This window comes from Mastomys coucha, unplaced genomic scaffold (genome assembly GCF_008632895.1).
Source record: "Mastomys coucha isolate ucsf_1 unplaced genomic scaffold, UCSF_Mcou_1 pScaffold20, whole genome shotgun sequence".
Classification (NCBI taxonomy): Eukaryota; Metazoa; Chordata; class Mammalia; order Rodentia; family Muridae; genus Mastomys; species Mastomys coucha.
The window spans coordinates 37,737,153-37,761,237 of NW_022196903.1; the positions used below are offsets into that span (position 1 = coordinate 37,737,153).

General features: G+C 40.7%; 1 protein-coding gene across 3 annotated transcripts in view; it reads right to left on the reverse strand.

Moving 5' to 3' along the window:
* The window catches only part of LOC116098818 (TRPM8 channel-associated factor 1), a 45,656-nt gene extending 44,893 nt beyond the window's left edge, over positions 1 to 763 (reverse strand). For 2 of the 3 annotated variants that reach the window (XM_031381700.1, XM_031381701.1), the window contains exon 1: positions 614 to 763. The gene's annotated coding sequence lies outside the window, so the exon portion shown is untranslated. The remainder of the gene's footprint in view (positions 1 to 613) is intronic. The other variant, XM_031381699.1, reaches the window with a different exon arrangement.
* Between the last annotated feature and the right edge of the window lie 23,322 nt (positions 764 to 24,085).

Below are 24,085 nucleotides of genomic sequence, written 5' to 3' on the forward strand. Positions count from 1 at the left end.
CTGGATAATCTAAGCCCCTACTGCTGCAGGCCAAAGGCATTCCAGACCTACGTTCTCCAGAAGCCCCACACCCATTTCAGCAGCACCCTGCCCACATCCTCCCACCCATCTCTCAGAGCAAACTCATTCCAGGCCCTTGGGTGCTTAAAGGACAGGGAGAGGACTTTTATCTGGGGGTCGGGGGAAGGAGGCTTAGCACAGACTGTGGCCCTTAAAGAATTCTGTGTGGAGCCTCTCTCCGGAACCTCTGTGGTTCCTTTGATCAAATCCCAAAGGATCTCTGCTGAACACAAACCACTCAACAAGGAAATGGGGACGGCGGGGAGGGGGTTCCTGGCTGGCGAAGGGATAACAATGCAGGAAGACTGAAGGAGATACGTAAAGCAGCGGAAAGCTCAGAAAGGGAGAGAGGAAGGTCTCCGTGTGGAATGCCATCAGCCACCTCGGCACGCCCGGGTTGCCCACGCCAGTCCCCCACTCAGCAGCCCCAGGACACTCGCCAACCCCCCCCCCCGTCCCCTTTCCCGCGAAGCACCCCACCCTTCTGGCAATGGCCTTTGTCATCGCAGGCCTCTCCTGGTGCAGACCATGTCGGTCGCGGACCCCGACTCACTCTGCCTCGCTGTTCCCTGAAGTGCGGATTCGGAGGCACAGCAGCAACGGAGAAAGCTTCCCAAGGGGGAGAAGCTTCGGGCTTGCAAGGGAATGGGCGGTGGACCAGTGGCTGGGGGACGTGGAAAGTCACTGGCAGAGAAGGGGGAGCAAGCAATGGGCCGTCCTGAGAACTGATTGGCTACACGGAGATGTGGGCGGTGCTCGGTTCTCTGCCCCCAGATCTCAGAGGCTCTCCGTTTTGTCAGTTTCCGTTCCAAGATGCAACCCTTTATTTGTGATGGAGATGAAGTTCCAACTGCTTGGATGTGCAGTTGGCCAATTTGTAAAGTAAATAAATAAAGACATGCATAAATAAAGCTTAACACTTTGAATAAATAGAACATTGATAAAACAATGGAGCTTTATCGGAAAATATACACAATTATATTAAGAGAAGAATTAAATCTATTAGTCCTTTATTAAATTTAATGAAAAAGTCAAGTTTTGGTAAAAGAGAGTGTGATTACATTTTGTTATATCCCAAACATCTGGAGTTTGAAGCTGTTGCATCTTTCTAGTTTCATAAACTATGAAGTATGAGTGAATAGTTGCTGCTACAACAAATTACCAGACAAGGAGGTGAATTAAGCAACACCCTTCCAACACCTTATAGTTGTGTACATCAGAAGCCTGGCACAGATCCCACTGGGCAAAGCTACCATTAGAAGGAATGGTAAGGAAACTCAATGGGAGGACTCATTTTCCTCCCTTCTTCAGCTTCCAGAGAATGCCTCAAATGATCTGACTTTCCCTGTCCTGTCTGCAGAGACAATGGGCTCATCACTCCACCCTATACTTCTGCTATGGTATCTTCTCAGCTTTCTGATGCCTTCAGTTCCTTAGGGGACCCTGGTATACATTCCACTGGTTCTATCCAAATGACTTCTCAGTTCAAGGCCAGATAACTAGCAAGCCTAATTCTATCTGGACTCCAACTTCTTGGTTCTGTAACATTGGATCCTAGAGCTTTAGAATGATATAAGGTTTCTATGTGGTCATGTGTCTTTCACAAAAGGTATGCTAGGACGTTTTTGTCTTGTTCTGTGATACTTGTCTCTATGAGGGTTAAAATAGGACATTTGACAAAGATCATGCAAATGTCTGCTTTAACCTGAAAGGGGACATGTAACTCCAGAATGGGTGATTGCATCATACCATTACATTGATTGACTTCACTCTATTGTAACTAGGATGTCCTCCTTGCAATGTGGGTCCCTTCATCACTGACTTTCAGCTTGATGGTACCTAACTTGACATCAAATCATTCTCCAGGGTCTTTGCACAGCTCTACCCACACCCAGCCCGTGTCCCCATTCTTCCTCTGACTGTTACTTACATGTTCTCTGCCAAGTAGTCCTGGGCCCTGGAGTAAAAGAGAAAATAGGAGAGCCAGCACCAGGCTCCCTGCATATTTTTGACAGCCTCTGGGAATTTGAGGAGACCTTTCTCACACATTGTCACAGTGTGCTTCGGTTGTAACCTGACTGACTGTAGCCTGGTCCTGTTCTACACCAATTCTAGCTGGCCTCTCTTCTTTGACCCTCTTTTTGAGGCCACGTCTCTTGTACCATTCAGTCCTCTTTTCTTCCCTGGATTGTTCAGTTTCCTCCTTGAGATAGTGCAGTTCCTTAGGCAGAATGTGTAGTGGGCAGATCATATCAACAGAACACTTGCCTTGGTCTCTAAGAACCACTTATTACCACTTCAGATTCTGCTGCTTTAAGAATTGGAACGCACTGTGATAATGTGTGAGAAAAGTCTTCTAGAATTCCCAGGCCCCCCCCTTCTCCCCTCTTTTTCTCCAGAGCCCAGCACTTCTTAGAAAAGAACACTCAGAAGAAGAGCAGAAGCACTGGAGCTGGGAAAGGATGGGCCAAGCGAGACAAGGATCTCAGCGGTGGAGGGCAGTATAACCTATGCTTTCTCCATACCGAGTGGGGAGGAGCTCAGTGCACTATGTATCTGTGCAACCTCCAAGATGCTGAAAATGAGAGGGGGAAGGGATGGAGGGAAGGAGGGGCGGCTTCACAGTGATCTGTAGGTTAGGGAGAAGAGGACCTAGTTCAGTCTGTTTGCCACACATGCATGAGGGGTTGAGTTTGAGCCCAAGTGAAAAGCTGGGTGTAGTGGCATAGGCTTGTAATCCCTAGTGCTGAGGAGGCAGGGACAGACGAACCCCTGTGGGTTAATGGACAACCAGCCTAATCTACTCGGTGAGCTTTGGGCCACTGTCTAAAACCAAAATGAAACAAAACAACAACAAAGCTAAGATGGATGGCTCCTGAAAATGTATACCCAAGTTACCATTTGGCCTCTACCAACACACAATCAACACACACACACACACACACACACACACACACACACACACACACACACACATTCATGCAAGCACCTAAGTTTCATTGTCATTCTCTATTTCTATCTGTACAAACCCTTTCTGCTGCCTATATTTTGGAGTTCCTTTGTCCACAGAGCGACAACCCAAACTAAAAATGGTCCCTTACTCTCTCTGTGTGTGAGGAGAGGCATTCAGGCATGCATTCTGTTGGTTGTCTCCTTTGAGAGAAGGAGGCTTTGGCAAGAGAGCAATGCAACTGTCTTGGCAGACAAGCACCAGCTCAGCTGCAAGGGGCCCTGGTCTACTGGAAACAGTTGGTAATCTGCAAACGCCTATCTCCAAAGCTCCTCTCATACAATTCTGAACCATAGACACACCAGATCCCTGCAGCTTTCACTGTGGAGGCCATATAAATTAGAGTCGGACTTTTGAAGGCATTTGGGTGTGTAATCCCATCTCTGTTGGTTCACTGCATGATGTCCCTCTTGGTGGGTAAAGGGCAATCCCAGCAATGTGGCAACTTGAGTTGAGAAATGGACAGAGAATTGCAGAACACTTGGAAGGTCTCCAAAAGAAAAGCTAAGGATGAGGTATCTTGTGGCCTCCCTAGGTTTTTAACACTAGAAGGAATAAGTGGCAGGGACTCGTACCACAGGTCCTCAATTCTGAGAGTAGGAGACACAGTTGCTCATTTGGATCCTACCTCACACTGGGGATCCAGTGACTGTCACTAGACAAATATTGCACCCTAGGACAAGGGAGCAAGTGGTAATTAGATGTGTCCTAGGGCACTAGCAACTTACATTTAGAGCTATTTGTAACAATGATGCTTTGTGGAATTTGATGAGGATGTCATTGTGCTTTTTGCTTTTAGTAGTTTGACAGCTTGATTCTTACTGCAGTATCATTGCTAGATTAATTTTGCTGGGACAGGTACTACCTGGTTATTTGGATGGGCATAGTTATGCATGTTTCTATGAGAGTAATGAAAGAATATTGTCCTTCCTAATGATAGTCTGAATGGAAGGGAAGAACTAATAGTTTTCCCACACTAATAGATTCTTCCTATCCATCTGGTTTCTTACTTGGGAATTGCCTTTCCCCCTTTTCCTTCTTTCCTGAGACAAGGTTTTACTTGGGTTAGCCTTAAGCCTTATAGAGCATCACTTGCCTCTGCCTCCCTGTATTGGAATCGAAGGTTTACACTACTACACCCAGCCAGAGACATTAGTTTTTCTCTTGTCTTTGGATGTGGACTGAAACAAATGCTTTCCTGGGACAGACTCTGTTGCCCTTCAGCTCCCCTGATTCTCAGGTCTTTGGATACTAACTGAACCAAACCATTGGACTTCTAGGTCTCAAAATTATCAACAAGCCTTGAAGACCTTGGAATTGCTTAGCCTTCACAACTGTGAGAGCAGATTCCTTATAATCAGTTTGATTTCTATGTGTACATGCACAACACACACACATGTGCAACACACACACACACACACACACGACCCATATACATATATCTACACATGAGACTTTTTATATTGTATAACTATGAAAATCTGAAAGACAACTCCTCCATCCCCATTTTAGGATACTTCTTTGAAATCATAGCTATAAAGTACTTCTGAATTTGTATTAATTTGGAAATTGAATATATATTTCAATTAAGACTGTTATTTAAAATCAACTTTAAGAACAACATCTCTAGGAATTTTGGAACATTTAAGCTTCCAAGTTGGATTTTAATTAAAAAAATAAACTTGTTTATGTTATTGTCTTTGTGAATAATTCAACTAGAAAAACAAGATAATAAAGGCCAGCCTTTCTCCCTAATCTCACATAAGGGCAGGAACAGTGACCCTTGCTCCCTGTATGACATTACAATGTGATGCACCTAGAAGACAGACTCTTCCAGGGAGACATTGAAGCAATGGCCCACAGTTGCTTCTTTAAACATTGATTATGAGATGTAGTCTAGTAATAGATGCTTTTGAATGCAGAGAAAATCAACTCCATTTTATTAAAGAAGACCAATGATTATGTGAAACTGTTCCTGATAGAAGCCACCATTGCTGTTAAAATCACCCAAATTGTAGCACAGCTTAAAGAGCAGAGAATATACCTGAGCATTTGAGATCAATTTGTTTAAATGTCGTTCCAATACCCTCTGAATATTAAGGAAATCCCTTTTCATAAGTAATACAGACCAACAAAATGCCTACCACTGTTATATTACCAATATCGAATTTTCAGATCCAATTTGAGGTTGGCCAGTTGTCCCCAAAATGGCATTTATGACTGCAGGGCATGAGACATTTGAATTTCTTATATCTTCAATATTCAATCTTTCCTTGGCTTTGATAGCCTTGGCATTTTTGAAGGTTCTACATATCCTCAGTGAAGGATCATTACTTATTAGCCTAGAAGTGAGGCTTCCTCTTTGTTGTCAGAACAGGAGCTATATGATGAGATGTATCTTCAGAGACATGATAGGGTAGGTGAGAGGGATTGACACTGGGGGTGGATGTGTTTCTGATTGCAGGAAGTTTATAAGAGCTTTTAATGCAAAGGGAATTCACAGAGCAGTACTGTTTTTTGTTTGTTCTGATTTTTTAAAATAAAAATACTTAGAATTCTATTGGCTTCCTTAAATTATTCTTTTTCAAAATATTTAGTTCTGTCTGAGGTACTGTATCTGACAAAATTTTCTCTGGAAAGCACTTCTTAATGCATGCTTAGAAGCTTCTATATCTGTTAGGCTGTTGAAAATGATCAACAAACGGATATTAGATAAAGAAGTACACACAGAAAAGGAAAAGCAGGATACTGTGACATAAAATATTAAAAAATACAATCCACTCTATCTCTGGCAAGGAACCAGGAGGCCTTGTTCTCATCTCTGAGTCTCTCAGAGCTCCAAAATCTCTCCATCCATTAAGTTCCCATGGCAGGTCACTGTCACACTAGCCCCACACTTCCAAATTCTGAGGCTGGCTGGGGTGCCCAGCCATCGTATCTCTTCTTTGGAACTCAGTCGAGTGTTGTGAAGGAAAACACCACACAATCTGAGTTTAGAATCAAAAACACAATCGCTAGGAGCAACAACTATCATACTAATTTATAAGACATTCTAAGTTAAATCCTCTGGTAGTGGATACAAACGGATCCGCCACCTAAAATGAGGACCTTTCCTGCCTACACTTTCGCCTCCATGCTCCCATCCCAAAGCCTGTCCTTTTTCTCTTCTCTTCGATGTCCCTCTCTGACTGACCCAGAAGTCTCACCTACTCTCCCAGTGATTGGTTTCTTTATTCATTAGAAGGGTCACATGAAGTCCTGACTACATGATTCACTCCTTGTCCCAGGCAACCCCTCTTGGGGAAACAGAATTAGCATCAAAATACAAACAGTACCAGGGCTATCCACAACACTGCCCACTAAAATAAATAAACACAATGTCGCAAGATGAGCTGCTTTCTTTGAATGTGAACTATTAATCATGAAACTTGATGTTGCAAGGATATTAAGGTTGAATGATAGAGACTATTGTCTTCAGCTTCAGATAGGTGAGGTAAGGAAAAAGTTTCCCTTGTGGCAAAGTATCCAGGAGTCAGCAAATATGATCTCATAGTGAGGTCTAAATTTTGGGCAAACAGATTGTGGGAAAGGCAGAAGGAAGCAATGTTTTCTTAGAGAGGATATTTATATCAGAAAATTTCAAAGCCGTTTTCCTAATAATCCATGAGATTTGGTATGCTACACAGCTACTCTGACCTTAGTGAGAATTAGGAGTTTGAGCTGGGCGCTGGAGCTGGGAGAGTAGATGCCTTTAAAGGTCAAGGATTGTCTTAGTGTTCTTCCTGTTAAGAAGATGGGTTAAATAGTTCAAGGAAAGCCGAAGGACAAATAAAAATCAGAGCTCCTTATATTTTTCCACTAAGAATTGAAATAGAAAGACAAAATAAATCCCCTTCATTGTAAAAGAAAGCTACTCAACATTGTTAAATCTTTATCTTTAATTTTTTTCTTAAAGAAAAAAAAACAGTTCTAAGCTGTGCCTTACTGATTAACTTAAACGTATCAAGACTTTTAGAGTTGGCAAAATGGCTCAGAGGGTAAGGGTGCTTCCTTCCAATCTGACAACCAGATTCAATCCCAGGGATGGAGATGATGGAAGGAGAAGACGTAATCACACGTTGACCTCTGACCTCCGTGAATGGACACTGTGGCACATGTATGTGTACACTCAACAAATGAAATGTAATATAAAAAACATTCATGAGTTTTAATTTTGAAATAGAGATTCAGAGCAAGTTGCAAAACGAAACATGCTGGGTGTAGTTTCATATAGTACAAACAGGAAGCAGACTTCGTATGCGTTGCAGAGCTGATTGAAGCCTCCCAGCTCTGGAGTGTGCTCCTTTGTACACATGCCTGTCTCATTTGATGTCATTTTATTATGTGATTATGTTTGTGTGCATTAGAACTGGTCCATCACAAGACTCCTTAGGGCACTTCCTTTTAGTACACACATCCCTACAAATATAATGTCTGAACATTGTATGCCAGACACCATTCTGGGTACTAGAAGTATATAAGTGACTAAGTTCCCAATCTAAGAAGATAAAAACTAAATCATTTAAAATGTGAATAGTATATGTTAAGTGACAAGCATCATAGGAAGAAGTAGTTTTTACAATGGTTGCAAAGAATTGAGCATAGTCAGATAAGGAAGATACTATTGTCTGCATTTCATATAAATAAAAGTTTATAGTGATTAAATGTTTTATTTGGAGCTATCAAACAAGAAAATTATGTATGCAAGTTTATAATTTTATAAACATTACAGCAAAAATATTCTCTGTCCAGGCTATTACCAGCTCTTTTTAAATGTTACTTTTAATTTCTGCACAATAATTTGTGGTGACTTAACAGGACACAAGCTAAGCAAGGTCATGCTTTAAAATATAATTCTTGTCTTGTAGGTTATGGCTATTCTGTGAGTTCTAAGACCTTCATTATTCTCTCCTTTATTTTCCCCCATAAAGCTGGTCATATTATTCTACCCCATTTGTATATACAGTTGCTATATCACTGTGATTTTTATTGATTTCAGTGCTGCATATTTTTAACATCCATTATATGGCTGTGAGCTTTGCTCTAGCTTTTAGTTAAATTCCTGGGAATTACTTTGATTATTTTGGATCTTTCTTTTTAGATTTTTCAGGTAAAGCCAACATAGCATTTATTCTGTTTGCTTATTAGCCTAATTATTCAACATTGTAAAAGAAAATCTATCCACTCTATACACTGGCTCAAGAGCTGTCTTCTGGCCCTTTGCTGTGAACCATCTTTCTATGTCCACAAGCTTCTACAAACATGCATCTCAACCCATGAGGCTTGAAAATATTTGGGAAAAAGTACATATATACAAACATTTTCAGACTTTCTTCCTTGCCATTGCTCCCTGAACTTACTTAGCATGGGAATATTACATTTTGTAAGGACTCTAGAGGTAACACAAAGCTCATGGCAGAGGATGGGTAGGCAGAGATCATGTGATCTATGCTATGATGTCCTGTTCATGCTTAGTGATCTAGTCTGGGAACTAGTTCCCAATAGATAACCAAGGATGACAGTGATTTTCACTTGAGTGTGTTTAGTTGTTCTTGTTATTCATTTTGATTTTGCTTTTTATATGTGCCAGAGATTGAAACCTAGGTCTTAAGCCTGATAAGAAAATTGTCTACCACAGGGCTACAATGCATCCCTATGCCTTGCAATGACTTAAGACAACAGAAACTTGGAAAAGAATGACAAATTTGGAAATTTTGTACTTTATACATACGTTAATTATAGTAATCAAGAAGGTATTGTGTATTTAAAACAGCCTCAACAGAGTTATACCTAGTTTCTCCAGCAGTAATACCAGCTCTCACTGGTCTTTGATGGCCTTCTACAAATCCTTCTTCCATCCTCTCTTGTCAAGATCTTTGAGTTTGTGGTTATAAAGAAAAAAATAAAGAGAAAAGAAAACCACATCAGCCTTGAGGTTGGGAAGGAATTGGGCATGTGTTTTAGTATTTTAAAGAATTATATAATTTTACAAAACTAGGAAACTTCCCTATGGAAGCAAAGGGGAAAATGTGAGGAAATTTAGGAAGATGGGGTGGTACTGAGGGTTTTCCAAAGAATACAGACAGCCATGAAAGAAATCTAAATGGATCTCTGTAAGTTGGTGCTGAGTGCTTAGATTGGGGATAGACGACTGACTTGGAAAGCTGTCCAGAGAGGCCACTGTTGACAGCCTGGGAGGCCTTGTGCACCTTATCTGGTCTGAGTCATCATCTCTAGGTCAAGGATGATGGAAACCAGCAGATGCATCAGCAAAAAGCTCAGCCTGAGGCCTGGGTTCAAGGGCTGTTTTGCAATCATCATTCGAAGGTCTCTACCTTGTGGTTATAGCTTGGGCTACACTTTGAAATGCAGTTCAGATGAACAAATGAAAAATAAATAAAACAAAAGCTCTTTTTAACTTTTATTATGATAGTTCAACATAAAAAATTTTAAAGGAAAATCTCACTGGTAAGCTCCATGTTTCCATCACTCCTCATTATCTTCTACTGTCCCTGGTGATGTGCCACAGAAGTAAACATGGGCTAATCTGAGACTCTGGGTTTTCTTATAAATAGTATTTATCAGGCTGAAGAAATCCATCTCAGATTATTTAATGGTGCATTTATTACAGCTAGATGTTGAATATGAAAAGGGCTTTTACTGCTTCTATTGAGACAGATGGTCTATCCTTAGTTTATTGATATCAGAATCACACTGAACAAGCATTTGTCTAAATTTTTTATCATGTTATATTATCTTTTCCACATAATCCCCGATTGAATTCATTGGTATTATATTAAGAATTTTGTATTGTGTTAAATAGGGATTTGGGCTCACAGTTTTTCTTTTTTGCAACGTAAGTTTTTCTTTTTTCTTTTTAGTATGAAAGTAATGTCTTCTTACAGGAGTTTGCAAATGTCTCCTCTTCTGTTATGAAAGTATGTTTGTAAAGTTACTTTCCCTTCTGAGTTAAATTTGTTCTTTCTCTTCTTTAAGCTAGAGGCTCTAATCATTATCAGGCATGACCATCAGAGTGGGCATCATTCCTCCTGGGAAGCAGTCAAGGGAATGCCTGCTCTTGTTCTGTCCAAGTCTCCAATTCAAGGCATCAAGGTGTCCACACTCATGCTTCAGTTCCCCCTTCTTAGAAGCGGGAACAATATGGAGACAAAGTGTGGAGCAGGGACAGAAGGAAAGGCCATCCAGAGACTGCCCCACCTGGGGATCCACCCCTTATGCAGTCGCCAAACCCAGGCGCTACTGTGGCCCTGAAGTGCTTGCTGACAGAAGCCTGATATGGGTGTCTTCTCGGAGGCTCTGCCAGAGCCTGACAAATATAGAGGTGGATGCTCGCAGGCAACCACTGGACTGCGTGCAGGGTTCCCGGTGTAGGAGTTGAAGAAGGGACTGAAGGAGCTGAGAGGTTTTGAAGCCCCATGGGGTGGGGGCAACAGTGTTAACCGGACAGACACCCCCACGCTCGGAGCTCTCAGGGACTGAGTTGGTGAACTGAGTACACATGGAGGGACCCATGGGTCTGGCCACATAAGTGGCAGAGGATGGCCTTGTTGGACATCAGTTGGAGGAGCGGCCCCTGAGGGTGTTCGATGCCCCAGTATAGGGGAATACCAGGGTGGGAAGGTAGGAGTGGGTTGGGGGGGGAGCATTCTCTTAGAGGCAGGGGGAGGAGGAATAGGGTAGAGGGTTTCTGTAGGGGAGACCTGGAAAGGGGATAACGTTTGGAATGTAAATAAATAAAATATTAAAATAAAAATAATTAAAAAAAAAGAAAAAGAAATGCAAATCCCTCCAGAACAAAAAAAATTAATTGCCAAAAATGTAAATACCTGTATACATATACATAACTCATTAGTTACATAATTGTATAAAGTTGTCTATTTTTGCTTACATTAAAGACTACTTTTACTATTGTAAAAAAAAAAAAAGGAAGAAAGAATAGAAAGAAGGTGCCCACACTCAGGATGGGTTGTTTACTCTCAACCAGTCCTCTGTGGAAAAGCCCTCATAGACACTCTTAGTGGTATGTCTCAGTGTTCTAGCTCATTCAGATCAAGCCAATCTGATAATCAAAATTCACTAGTATGCTATAGCCTATCTGGGTGAATGTTCTATTAAATTTGAAAATAACATGTACTTTCTTGTTGTTGACTAGCTCATTCTACTATTGGCCATTGGAGCAGGCTGTTCAGCAGTGAAGTTTAAGTTTATAACCTCATAGTTTTTATTCCTACTGAAAGATTAGTGTTAATGTCTTCAGCTTTAAAAGTGGGTGTGTTTGCTTTTTCTTGTCAGCTACTTCGACCAGCATAATGGAAACATTTGCCTTCATGTACTCTGCCTGGGTATCTAGGACTTTCACTTCTCTAAACCAACATTGTTTAAGCAAACATAAGATAACTTTGAGATTACATGGGCAGTTTTTGTGAACTAAAAGTTACAACTAAAAAAATTAAGTGTTCTGATATCTGTATTAAGTTATGTGAAAAGATTTATATTAAGAATACAAATATTTTTTTCTATTTTGTTATATAAAGAAAGCAATTCTCTATAATGAACACAAACTGGATTATAGGAGAAGGCATCTTGTGATACTTTTTTATTTTGTTTTGTTTTGTTTTGACACAGGGTTTCTCTGTGTAGCCCTGGCTGTCCTGGAATTCACTCTAGACCAGGCTGGCCTCGAACTGAGAAATCCTCCTGCATCTGCCTTCTAAGTGCTGGGATTAAAGGTATGTGGCACCACAGCCCGGCATCTTGTGATACTTTTAATATTATTCAACAAAAGCAATATTTTTAAAATGAAGATATGGTCTCTAATGGCTACATTAAATGTTATACACAATGCAGTAGCATACAACTAATTTCCCTATCAAAACAAGGATCTCCATTTGCTACTCTTGTCTGATCTTATAGAAAGGCTCAAAATAGGGTCAAGATTATCATTTCAAACTACAATTTTGAAGCAAGGCTTTACTGCACATATCTTTTCTTTTTTAAAAAAGATTTATTTATTATTATATCTAGGTATACTCTAGCTGTCTTTAGACACACCAGAAGAGGGCATCAGATCTCATTACAGATGGTTGTGAGCCACCATGTGGTTGCTGGGAATTGAACTCAGGACCTTTGGAAGAGCAGTCAGTGCTCTTACCCACTGAGCCATTTCACCAGCCCTACTGCACATATCTTTAGGAAGGGACATTGAGAACAAAATATAAGAGGAATGTGTTGCCATAATTCTCTAACCCAAATATGCCCCGGCAATGAAAACACAACTCAATTAATATGAATACAAGCTGTGCATCTAGATGGGGCAACTCTACCACTACACTTCCATCTTCCCCTTCTATGAGACCCTTTATAACACATGGTTTCTCCAGGCTTCATGCTTCTGCTCCACTTTCCTTCCACCTCTTCCTCTGTCATTCTCTCTCTCTCTCTCTCTCTCTCTCTCCTTTCCCATAACCTTCAGCTCCACTTTCCCCTCATTCTCTCCCCAATCACCGTCTCTAGCCTTTATTTTATAAATTAAGGTGGGAGAAGGTTTATAGGAAATCACCTGAGTGCTGACTCATTCCATGTTCGCAACCCCTCCCAGGAGAATGGAATTAGCATCAAATTACACATAGTCCCAGAACTATCCACAACAGGAATGGACCTTGAGTTCTTGCTCACCATTTTTCTAACATTACCAGGCAAAAATCTCTATGTCTTAGAAACCAAGGTTGGTCAGTGAAGATGTGGAGTTTCCAAAAATTGTCTTGTATCATCTAAGTTGTTATTCAACCTTTCTGAAATGATGCAGATTCTGTCACAATCCTGGATGTTTTTCCTGTCCTACATCCAGACCATTTCCAGTATCCAGTCCAAAAGTGATGATCCACACTGAACCACAGATCCAGTCCAAAGAGGGAAGAAGGAAGGCCTTCCACACCTGTGGCTCTCACCTCACTGTGATTGCTCTGTGCTATGGCATGGCCATTTTCACTTATACACAGCCCCACTCCAGCCCCTCTGTCCTACAGGAAAAGTTGATTTCTCGAGTCTATTCGATTCTGACATCCATGCTGACCCCCATGATTTATAGTTGAAGGAATAAGGAGGTGAAAGGGTCTTGGCAGAAACTACTGGGACAATTCTACGGGTTCACATCAAAACCGAAAACTTGAGGAATCATGAGCATTACTGGAGACAAGGACTTTGCTTCTATGTTCTGCACCCAACTCAGATGTGACAATCATTGCCATGGTGATACAGGTGGTTAGATTAGATACTGACTGGAGATGTAATGCTGCAGGCTGAGTGGCTGCTGGGGAGTAATGTGTGGGTGTATGGCACAGCAGCGTGTACATGGAGCTAATCACAGCTGTGATAGGACTTGCTGCACGTCATCTCCACTTTGTGGCTGACAGCAATTAATTCATCCTATTGTCTGAATCATACACCTGGTTAGTGTCATGTAGGATGAGGACGTTTCTTCTTAAACCTGTTATGGAAAACAATTTTGGTGTTCCAATGAAAAACAAAATGCACTTTCACTTTTGAAGACTTCTTTTAAAAAATGGAAGTCACGTGTAATAATTGCATGAGTCAGTATGAGGAAGAGAGTATTTTTTTTATCAAGGCTGATTCAAATGTTTTTGTGTGGTTCCCACTACTTAGATATACCATGTCTGTACAGGAAGTGATAAATGGTAAAAGGTCAAGTGAAGTCTTACCTCATTCTGATAAGGATATAAGCAAAGGGTGTCTGCACAGGAGTCTAGTACTGACAAAGAAGAGGCTGTGTTTTAGATATTACACAGTATTCAGTTTGAGAAGATTTTCTGAATATATAATAGTTGTCATATACACTCATAAATATGACCCATTGAACTCTATAAATGTGTACAATTATTGTTAATCACCTAAAAATGTAACAAAAAATATCAAATATTTCTGATGTTTAAAATGTTCTCATCCAGTCTCTGAAACTTGGGAAACAATATTGCCACCTTGGACACTAGATAATATATGGAATGTCAGAAATATTATTAATCTAAAAAGGCACATGGTAAATGTCCTGAAAAAGAACTCCAGGGTGCACAATTTAAGGTTCATGTAATCCCAAGACCCTTTGAAATTTGATTCGACTTTTCCTCAGTTGTAATACTATTCTGAGTTTTGTAAGATAGGCAGGCATATCTAAAGATGACTATGCCAACGAAGTTTTGGTTGCTTGAATTCAAGCAATACCAGTTGACTATCTACTGCATTTTGCTCACACTGGATGGTTCAGAAGCCTCCATAGTAATTCCTGAAAACTAAGGATGTGCTTCCGTGGTAGTAATGATGGACAAAGAAATAATGATTTAGTGATCTTGCAAGTGTTACAGAGTATGCCTCTCATGTAAGAATCTTCTTGTTTAAAAGAACCCAAGAACCAAGTATGATATGACTTATAGCCCCAGAATCTGAGAGTCTGGTGTAGAGGAATTGTGGATTTGAGAGCTTTGGTGGTTTATTTATTTATTTACTTTTTCTTTTTTTACAGTCCAATCGTTACCCTCCTCCAGGTCTTCCCTCCCACAGTTCCTCATCCCATTTTCCTCTCCCCTCCCCAACCCCCATCTCCAAGAAGATGTCCCCTCCACCAGGCCTCCCTACTCCCTGGGGCCTCAAGTCTCTTGAGGGTTAGGTGTATCTTCTTTCACTTAGGCCATACCAGGCAGTCTTCTGCTGTATATGTGTCAGAGACTTTGGACCAGCTCTCTATATGCTGCCTGGTTGGTGGCTCAGTTTCTGAGAGATCTCAGGGGTCCAGGTTAGTGGAGACTGCTCCTATGGGGTAGTCCCTCCTCCTCAGCTTCTTCCAGCCTTTTCCTAATTCAACCACAAGGGTCCCCGACTTCAGTCCATTGGTTGGGTGTAAGTATCTGCATCTGTCTCAGTTAGCTGCTTGTTGGGCCTCTCAGAGGATAGCCATGCTACGCTCCTGTCTGTAAACATACCATAGCATCAATAATAGAATAGTGTCAGGCCTTGGAGCCTCCCCTTGAGATGTATCCCAAGTCTCTTCATTTTCCCTGCAGTTCTTTTAGATAGGATCAATTCTGGGTCAGAATTTTTGACTGTGGGAGGGCAACCCCGTTCTTCTACTTGATGCCTTGTCATTTTGCTGGAGGTGGACTCCAAGTTCCCTTTCCCCACTATTGGGCATTTCATCTAAGGTTCCTTCTAGTCCTGAAAGTCTCTCACCTCCCAGGTCTCAGGTACATTCTAGAGGGTCCTTGTTCCTCCCCCCACTTCCAAGGTTGCATATTTCCATTCATTCTTCTGGCCCTCAGGGCTTCACTCCTGTTCCTTCCTGCCAATACCTGATCATGTTCCCCTTTCCTCCACCCTTCCCCTCTCCTATCCATTACCCTCCCTCCCTCCCTCTGTCCCCATGATTGCTTTCTTCTCCCTCCAAAGTGGGATTGAAGCATCCTCACTTGGGCCCTTCTGCTTGTTAACCTTCTTGAGTTCTGTGGATTGTATTCTGAATGTTCTGTACTTTTCTTTGGATAGCATTCACTTATTAGGGAGTACATACCATGCATCTCCTTTGGGGTCTGAGTTACCTCACTCAGGATGATACTTTCAAGTTCCATCCATTTGCCTGCAAAACTCATGATGTCCTTGTTCTTAATAGCTAAATAGTATTCCATTGTCTAAATGAACCACATTTTCTGTATCCACTCTTCCATTGTGGGACATCTGGGTTGTTTTCAGCTTCTGGCTATCACCGATAAGGCCACTATGAACATAGTGGAGTATGTGCCCATGTATTATGGTGGGGCATCTTTTGGGTATATGCTCAAAAGTGGTATAGCTGAGAAATCTCTCCCATACACTCATGCATTTTAGTTCTTGGTGCCCATTTGGTGGTGCTATTTGGGGTGGTTATGGAACCTTTGAGATGGAGAGTCTTCCCGGAAGTATGTCATCCATTGTGGACTTTGACAGTTTATAGCCTCACTCCATTTCCCGTTTTCTCTTTCTGCTTCCTGGGTGCCGGTGAAATGCAATCATCCAGCTTCCTGTTAGAGGTTCCTGTGGTCATGCCTTCCTCTCCATTATGAACTACCTTTCTGGAACTGTAACTCAAAACACACTCTTTCTTCTACAAGTTGCCTTTGGTTATGGTATTTTATTACAGCATCAGAAAAGTAACCAATACAAAGCAAACCTGGACAACATAACTAAAATTTGTCTCAAAAGGATACATAAAATACATCTTGAAAGTGACAGGGTTGAAACCAGAAAACTGATGCCAAAGAATCTAGAATATAAACAACTACAGTAAAAGAAAAACCTGTGCCTAAGAACAATGATGGAAGAGTGAGAGCCCAGATATATGTGGAGCAAGCACTTGTAGAATGGATATTGAGAAAGGAGAAAATGAGTGCCTAGGGGTCAGATTTTGGAGTGTTCCTGATGCCAAGTTACCAGTTATTCAACTTCACCTCAAGAGCAGGTGGGGAAGGTTTGGAGGTAGAGCTATGGCTTGATTAAATTTAGTATTTGAAATATCACTCTGACAAATGAGATAGAGGGGCAATCACCAGAAAAATGACTAAATTGCAGACAAATCTGAACTAAGGTGTGGCAATAGTGCTGGGCTGAGTAGGTTTGATGAGCATAACTGGATCTTTTCAGAGTGAATTCCACATGGACAAACAGAAAACACTGAGTCTTAAACACAGATGCTGATGAAAGGCTTGCATGAAAATGATCAGAATAAGAAAAAAGAGTGGGACCAAGCCAACCTACTAAATTAATAATGTACATTAAACAACAAGGGAGTACAGGGCTCCAAATAGAGCAGGGAGAGAGCTAACTTCCCAGGAGTGCAGATGAGCCTGTGCACACAGGCAAAACCACCACTTCTTCAGGGAGGGACCCACCTGGAACCATCAGGACATAGGAACCTAAGAGAGGCCTGGGACAGGAGCCTTTCAGTTTCTCTCTGTGCCCAGAGCTGATCCTCTGCCACAGGGATCCATACCCAAATAGGGCTGGAAAAGAGATAGACTCCCAGGAGTACGGACAGGCCTGTGAGCACAGAGAAAACCACTATGGCTGCTCACAGGGACCCTCTTGGAACCTTCAGGACACAGGAACCAAGGAACAGCTGGGGATAGGATCCTTCTGGTTTCTGTCTGCACCCCAGAGCTGACCCTGTATCACAGTTCTTGATACCCAAATTCCTCCTGGAGAGAAATGGTCTCCCAGGAGTACTGACACAGAGACTTGCAGGAGCGATAAGCTACAGTCAGAGACAGCAAGACCAGCTAATACCAGAGATAACCAGATGGCAAAAGGCAAGGGCAAGAACATAAGCAACAGAAACCAAGGTTACTTGGCAACATCAGAACCTACTTCTCCCACCAAAGCAAGTCCTGGAAACACCATCACACCAAAAAAGCAAGACTCAGATCTAAAGTGTATGCTATGAAATGCTTGCTGAAAGGAGCCTTATATAGCTTTCTCCTGAGAGACCCTGCCAGAGCCTTACAAATAGAGTCAGATGCTTGCAGACAACCATTGGATTGAGTGTGGGGTCCCCAATGGAAGAGCTAGAGAAAGTACTGAAGGAACTGAAGGGGTTGGCAACCTATAGGATGAACAACAATGTCAACCAACCAGACCCCCCAGAACTCCCAGGAACAAAGCCACCAACTAAGAAGTACACATGACTCCAGCTGCAGAGATCAGCCTTGTCAGGCATCAATGGGAGGAGAGGTCCTTGGTTCTATGAAGGCTCAACAGATGCCCCAGTGTTGGGGAATTGAGAGTGAGGAGACGGGAGTGGGTAGGTGGGTGGAGGAACACCCTCATAGAATCCGGGAGTTGGGGAATGATATAAGAAGTTTCTGGGAAAGGTGAAAACCGGATAAGGTGATAATACTTGAAATGTAAATAAATTTAAGAAATGAAAAAAAAACCAATAAGGGAGTAGATATAGATAGGTGAGGGAGGAAGACAGAGGGAAATGGAAAGAGGGAAGGAGAGGGAAAGGGGGAAGGAGGGAGGGAGAGAAAGAGAGAGAGAGGGAAAGGGAGTGAGGAAAGACCTAGCTGTGGAATAGGGTATGAAAATCAAGGAACTCGATAGTTAGATTTTATCTCGACTATCACATGAGGACTAAAATTAAAGCTTGGACTATTAGAGAATATCCTAAAACTTCATGAATATGCCTTCTGTGATCTTGAAGGAAAAAAAAGTCTCCAATGGCATTTGGGAACAGAGAGAGATAGAGAAGATCATTCCATAGGGACCAGGCAACATGGAAATCTCCCTCTTGAGGATTAGGAGTGGTGAGAGCAATGAGCACTAATGAGTTCCTTAGGGGACTCTGGCAGTCCCACATTATTAATGCAGTCACTATTGCACTTCCTGAGACCTGTATGTGATCCAATATGAAGACACTTATGAACTTTCTCTCCAAAGCTTTCCTCAAAATCCAGACAAGTCTCAGGTGATTTCAGAGCCCTGGAGCTCAAGGAGTCTAGGATTCTTAAACTCTATCATGTAAGCTTATGTGTGGAAAAAAAGATACTATGTTTCCTCCCCCCCCTCCCTCCCTTCCTCTTCCCCTCCTCTCCTCCTCCCCCTCTCAAAAATGCAGGTTTGAGAGCTATCTCTCTAAAAATGGGCATTTTTTACCTCAAGGGTGGAAGCACATGGATCTCCCTGCAGAAGGAAGATAGAATAGGTTATGTGAGTGGACTAGGGGCTGGTGGGGATGGGAACAAAGGGGGTTAAGTGAAGGAGGAAGGGACGAAAGGAGAGAGTACAGGGAGAAAGAACTGAAATTGGAGCCATTTGGAAGGCGACTGTGTGAACCTAGTGAAGAGGAAATTTCTGGTTTCTCTGGCAACTAGATGGTGTCATGTGATGTTTTTCTGGAAGCTGCCTTAAGGGAGGATGTTTTGCTAAAGCTGACATGTGAAAGGATGTTTTGGTGAAGCAGACACGTGAGAGAATGTTTTGCTGAGACAGACACTTGAGAGGACATATGATGTTTGGAAAGAGTATAAGTAGAATCACTGACTATACTATTGTATTGATTTGCCTTGCAACTCTTTTCAGGTTTTCACTAATCTTCACACGACTTTGTGGAAAGAAATGAGCCAAAGAACTTCTCATGGTATTCTGACTGTTTCTTCAGACGTGTGCCAATGTGGCAGAGCCTCGAGGTTTCTTCCAGATTGAGTCGATGCTACTGTTTTGTGTTTCGTGTTTGCCACTTGCCCTGGACTTCCACTACTGATTCATGTTTAATGTCTTGGTCTGGACCATGATATCCTGAAAACAAAATTAGAACTGTCCCAAATAACTATTTCTAAAGAGGTTCATAACCCCTTTGTCCTATTAACTATGTTTCCTTCCTACCTTTGGTCAGTGGGCTAGCAGAGAGATTGAAGTATTTAAGAACCCTTTTTAAAGTAGGTTTTGAAAAACCTGAACCTATACCATCATGGAACCTATAAGTCCATAGAGGACTCTTAGTATTTGGAGGGAGTATAAATAGGATTCAGTGGATTGGGAGAGGAGCTTGAGGCCTGATTTGGTGAGATTTGGTTTGTTGGTAGAGCTAACTGTGCAGACAGCTGCTTGGTTTGGCATCTTTGCTGATTTTTGCTTCACTGAGAGAGACGCAGCAAAGAATTGGTGTCCCTCCTGGTCCTTCCTGATGACTCTTGCCAATTGTCTGAGGCCTAGCCATTCCTGTGAGTTTATGACACTGCTGCTGGTATCCCAACACTACACTGGACTGCTGTATCTGTGAAGTATTTGAATGGATCAAGCTGCTGCTGCTGACCTGTGAACTGAACTGCTGATTTCTAGACAACGCAGATGGGATCCGCTCCAAAGAACCATTTCTAAACAGGTCCACTTCCTCCATATCCCTTCTTTTTCATTACCTCTGGTGGATGGTGGGCTTGAAGGGAGGTTAAAGTGTCTAAGAATCATCATTAAAAACAGACTTTGAAAAAAATAGTTAAAATGGTCAATTTTGGAAAAATTCTTTGAGATAACTGGGAAGAAGGTATACTCTTTTGTGTTTGTGAAAGGTGAAAGGTTCTGTCGATATCTGTTAAGACCTTTTGGTTCATAACAACTGTTAGTTTTATTATTTCTCTGTTTAGTTTCTGTTTCCATGACTTGTACATTGGTGAAAATGGGGTGGTGAAGTCTCCCACTATTAATGTGTGAGTTTCAGTGTGTGATTTATTTAGTAATGTCTCTTTTATGGATGTGGGTGCCCTTGCATTTGTGGTATAGATGTTCAGAATTGAGCATCATCTTGGTGGATTTTTCCTTTTCTGAATATGAAGTATTTCTTGGGTTTGTTTGCTAGGAAACTTTTTCCAGAGTTTTTATCTGAGATAATGTCTGTTATTGGTGCTGAGGTATATTTCTTATATGCAGCAGAATGAAGGATCCTGTTTATGCATCCGTTCAGCTAGCCTATGTCTTTTTATTGGTGAACTGATTCCAGCGATGTGGAGAGATATTAATGATCAGTGGTTGTCAGTTTCTTTTATTTTGATGTTGGTGGTGTTAGTGTGTTTGTGTTTGTGTTTGTGTGTGTTTTTCTCTCCTTTTGGTTTTGCTGTGAGATGGTTAACTTCTTGTGTTTTTTTTATATATATATTTATTTTCCTTGTATTGGTGTATCCTCTGTAGGGTTGAGTCAGTAAAAAGATATTGTTTAAATTTGATTTTCTCATGGAATATCTTGGTTCATCCATCTATGGTGATTGTGAGTTTTGCTGGGTATGGTAATCTGGCTGACATCATTTAGGTTCTGTAAGACATCTGTCCTGGCTCTTCTGGCTTTTAGAGTCTCTGTTGAGAAGTCAGGCGTAATTCTCATAGGTTTGCCTGTATATGTTACTTGGCCTTTTTCCTTTCCGTTTTCATATTCTTTGTTCTTTGCATTTAGTGTTTTGATAATTATGTGGCAGGAGGATTTTCTTTTCTGGCCCAATGTATTTGGTGTTCTGTGAGCTTCTTGTACAATTATATATTTCTTTAGGTTAGAGATATTTTCTTCTATGATTTTGTTGAAAATATTGTCTAGGCCTTCTTCTATTCCTATTACTCTTAGGTTTGCTCTTTTCATAATGTCCCAAATTTCCTGGATGTTAGAAATATTTTGGATTTGGTGTTTTCTTTGACTGATGTATCAATTTCTTCTATTGAGTATCTTCTGTGCCTGATATTCTCTCTTTAATCTCTTATATTCTGTTGGGGTTGCTTGTGTCTGTAGTTTCTATTATCTTCCCTAGGTTTTCCAAGTCCTGGGTAGCCTATATTTGTATTTTCTATATTGATTCTATTTCTATTTTCAGATTTGAACAGTTTTATTCATTTCTTTTACCTGTTTCATTGTATTTTTCTGTATTTATTTATATTTATTTGTTTCTCCTTTAAAGGTCTTGATCGGTTTGAGTTGTGTTTTCTTGTATTTCTTTAAAAGAGTTATTTATTTCCTCTTTAAGGCCCCATATTGTCTTCATAAGATGAAATTCGGATCTGTTAGTATATCCAGGGTTTGCTATAGTAGGAGACCTGGGTTATGATGGTTCCATATTGCACTGGCTTTTGTTGATTTTGTTGTTGGGTTACCTTTAGTCATCTGGTTGTCTCTGGTATTGTCTGGCCTGGTAATTTATGGTAGTATCAGGCCTCTGTGGCTGGTTATCCTGGTAGTACCAGGCTCCCCAGGAGGCAGGCAGAGCTATTACCTGGGGAGCAGAGGGAGGATCCAAATGTCATTTCAATTCTTAACATCAATTCCCCAAACACAGCAGACCTACCTTTAAAAAGCAGCACTACTAATGCTTAAATCATACATTGTTCCTCACACACAGATATTGGGATGCAAGGAGCCTTCCCCAGCAATGGTTCTCTTTAGAAGACAGCCATGGGAATGGAACATCAGTGGAAAGACAACACTTGGTTTTGTAGCAATTGCTCAGTATAAATAATATTTAGACTCCTTGATCCCTCATTATTCTGGAGCTAGAAGCCCATGGCTTCAGCTAAATTCACACCAGTTGCTTAACAGGGGGTTGGGGGTGATTAAGTAAAGGATTTTTTGCTAGTGCTCCTTTCTCTGACCAGGCATCCAGGAGCCTCTCACTAGCTGACTAACTCTCTGTGAAACAGAGAGGAAAGAGTCACTCACACAGAAAACACACATTGGATGAAGCAGAAAATGACTTCATCACTACATTTGGTTGGATGGATAGATGAATGGATGGATGGAGAAGAGTTCCTGAAGCCACCTCATCATTTTTATTTTTTTTTTCTCTGGCTTCTTTTTTTTTAATAGACAAAAGTTCTGAGAAAATTACTTCATAGATAAAATGTTACACAAAAACAAGAGTTAACAAAAGTATGTTGATACTACATTCAAAGCAGTGTTTCATTTGTATAATGAGCAGTGCTCATTATAAGTTCAAAGCAACAGTTTCATATGGTCTTGTCTTATCTTAGTGCACATATGTATCTTTATCCTTGAATCTGTCCTAAAATTAATGTTTTTCCTTGAACATAAATTTCTCCCAAGCCTATTTATTTTTTAGTATAATTATAAAAGCTATTGTATTTCTTATTATGCAGCGTTTACTTAGTATTATGAGGAGTGGTCAAATTCTATTCCTGATTCTAACTTAATTACATATTTCTTGCAAAGCAACCATCTCTTAAAACTTGATTCCTAAGATTATTCGAATCAAACCAGGAACTCTATAAAGTCATTAATTCATCTAAACAGCATTAATTCATGAAAGTCTGTCCTTATTTTGATCTGCTGGTAATCTGCTCAATAGGGTGGGTTAATGCCCAGGGATTATTATATTAATTTAACAATGACAGGAAAGGCATATCAGCTGCAAGAAGAAATCCTGAGATGAAGTCTCGTAGGCACCTTGCCTCTCAGAGCTCACCCAGCTTAGTCCATGCAAACAGGTAACCACCTCTAGGGAGGTTACTGCTATTAGCCTTTCCTAGAGGGCTCCTGACAGTGGGAGAATTCAATGCCGCATTCTCACCAATGAACAAGTTATATAGACAAAATCCAAATAGAGACGTGCTATAATTAACTGATGTTATAAACCAACAGAACCTAACAGATATTTACATAACATTCTACCCAAACAAAAGAATATATCTTCTTAGAGCCTCATGGAAATTTCTCCAAAATTGACAACATACTCAGACACAAAGCAAGTCTCAAAAGATACAAGAAAATTAAAACAACACCCTGAATTTTATCAGACTACCATTAATTAAAGGTAGACATCACTAACAACAGAAACAGCATAAAGTTTAGAAATTCATGGAAATTGAATAAATGTTAACTCAATGAATACTGAGTAAGGCCAGAAATTAAAAAAAGAAATTAGACACTTTTAATAATTCAGTGACAATGAATATAAAACATACTCAAACTTATGATATACAATGAAAGCAGTGGTAAAAGGAAAGTTCACAGCACTAAGTGCCTACATAAAAAAATTGGAGAGATCTCACACTAGCAACTTAACACTACATCTGAAAACTCTAGAATTTAAAAAAATGAGCATACTCAAGAGGTGTAGATGGCAGGAAATAAGCAAAATGAAGGCTGAAATAAAAAAATAGAAACAAAGAGAGCATTACAAATAATCAATGAAAAAAGGAGGTGGTTCTTTAAGAAAATAAACAGGGTAGACAAACCCTTATCTAAACTAAAAGACAGAGAGAGAATAGCCAAATTAATTAAATCAGAAACCACAGAGGGACATAACAAGAGACATAGAGGAAATCCTGAGAATTATAAGGATATACTTTAACAACATATACCCCACCAAATTTGAAAATCTAAAAGAAATGAATAAATTTCACCATAGATAACATTTACCAAAATTAAAT